Source organism: Plectropomus leopardus, chromosome 5, assembly GCF_008729295.1.
Source record: "Plectropomus leopardus isolate mb chromosome 5, YSFRI_Pleo_2.0, whole genome shotgun sequence".
NCBI lineage: Eukaryota > Metazoa > Chordata > Actinopteri > Perciformes > Serranidae > Plectropomus > Plectropomus leopardus.
The window spans coordinates 33,123,184-33,125,699 of NC_056467.1; positions in this window are offsets into that span (position 1 = coordinate 33,123,184).

Genomic DNA, 2,516 nt, shown 5'->3' on the forward strand with positions numbered 1-2,516 from the left:
GTGTTGGTTCGATACCTGTTGAGTGGGTTTCGTTTGGATCCTTTTAACCTGTAAAACCAAAGTTGTGAATTTGAAAGAAAAAGAAGCGCGGATGTGAATGAAAATAATTTCCTCATTATTTTTTTTGTTTGTTTTTTGTTTTTGTTTGTTTTTTTGGAGTTGTGAGGTTTATCATCAAGTTTTGTTCCAGCTTTTCTTGAACCATTAGATCACAGACTGTTTGTGAAGAGTTTTCTTTGTTTTGTATCGTTTCTTTTTGTCTACGTAAAGGATTTTTTTTTTTTAAGGACAAAATGCTACTTCTGGCTTATTTAAGGTGATGGTTCAGACTTTTTGTGGGGTTTCATGAATGACTTAATCATAGCCAGTATTTAATAAACAATAGATGTCAGTTGGCATGCCCCTAGTTTGGAGAAGCAGTGTTGCCACGGATGTCGTGAAAGAGGGCAACAGCAAATGTATTTTTGAAAACTAAAAAAGTCATTATATTTAGAATATTTTAAGTGCTTTAGGTTGCTGTTAGACAGCAATTTCCAAAGGGGAAATGAAGCTGTTACATCAAAGCCAGACTACATTGAGAAGAGCAGTGTTTTAACATCACTGAACACAGGAGCTGCTGGCCTGCTGCTGCTCCCTAAATCATTTAGTTTGTGTGATTGTGTGACTTTGGCATTTAAAAAAGTTAGTTTGGATTCAACAAACACAATTACACTAACTCACACACTGACTGGACGAGAGGCTACACAAAAACATGTTTTGTCAGTTGTCTGAGGTCAGCTCGGTATGCCAGCTCCTAAAGATGCAACTTTAGACTCTACTTGAGTCCGGCTGAGACCCTTACACAGACCACCCTTGCTATCCGTTTTTTCCATTTTTAAAAATTTTAGCACAATATTGAATGAACAAGATTGGTTTTGGAAAATATTGTTTTTATTTTATATTGAAAAACAAATGAATGAATGACACAGATTCCTTACGGACTGTCATCATCTCTCTTACCCCTTTTCCATCAACATGGAACCTGGTTCTGTTCCAGCGCGCCTATTTTGGAACTAGAGTTAATTTGGTGGTAAAAAGGGTGTCTGTATCAAACCCATTAAGCATGCTCATCTTTTTAACCCTTTAACGCGTGGAGCATCAGTTTTCTTGTGCTGTATTCTGACGCCTTTCACCAGCATTTAAACCTCTCAAACCAGAAAAAAATTGGTTTTAATTCTTTCAAAAACATGAAAAAAACGTAATGAGCAATTTAGCAAGAAATGTCTGGCGAACTGCAGAATAAAAGTAAAAGGTGACAAAGAAATCATCTCAAAACTATTTTGGGGGGGTGGTGATATGTCCAGAAAACTATATTTATAATTCTCTTAACTATATATTTAAAATTATGATATATGATAGATGATATTTTTAAGCACTTTCTTGAGGGCATTTTTTTCTTTTCTTTTTCTGTGCTTATTTTCAGATAGCTCTCTTGCTAATTTTTGCACCATTTTTTGTTAAGTTGCTTTGTGTCCTCTTCCCATGTTTTTGAAAGTAATCAAGCCAATATGCTCAGGTTTCAAAGGGTTAAATATCTGTCCCATACACTGAAGCAAAACCTTGTTCACTCAGTTACTTGCCTGATCAGACATTATCAGGGCCACTTACTTACAGTATCTGCACACACACACACACACACACACTTCTCCTGTCCCAACTGTGTGTGTTTTCCATGACAGCAGCCATTATCGCGCCGAGTGGCCAGCAGCCAGCTCTGTGTGTGTGTGTGTGTGTGTGTGTGTGGATGTGTGAACATATAGACTTCCATGAGTGTGTGTGTGTGTGTGTGTTTTCCAGCCTGCTAAGTGTTGACAGTGACTTGTCTGAATGGACTAAACGCTCCATACATCATCCCGTTCAGCTGCAGGGAAAAGTCCACTCTCGCTCTCCACTGTCGGCTCCCATCAGCCCGCAGCAGCTCGCAGTATGCTCGCTGTTAGCAGGAACATCACACAAAATGTTTTCCTTTTTTATTTTTTATTTTTGATGGGATTTGTGTGTGTGTGTGTGTGTGTGTGTGTGTGTGTGTGTGGACATTTTCTGGTTGGCATCTGAAATTTTGGTTTCCTTGATAATTGTTTTTTTTTGCAATCTTTATCTAAATAGCGGCAGTCTGATACCATATTTATATTGTCTTACATAACGCAGCCATTAAGGAGATTTAAATACAGTTTGTTTGACAGCTGGTATTGTTTCATTTTAAATCCAATGTGCAGGAGTACAGCGCCTTTACAGCTGTCTGCGTACTTACAGGCCGTGGCATAAAACCCAAGTAATGCAAGTGTCCGAATTTGAGAATGAGTTTTTTTTACCCACATTCAAATCTCATTAAAGCAAAATGTGTGAGAGCAACTAGCAGTATTTGTTTATAGGGCTGTTAAATGTAGATGAAAGGGAGAAGTAATGGTTTGAGTAACTAAACATCTGTTCCCTCTGAGCTGTTCACTTTCGGGTGTGAAATGTGGAGGCAGGCGTCG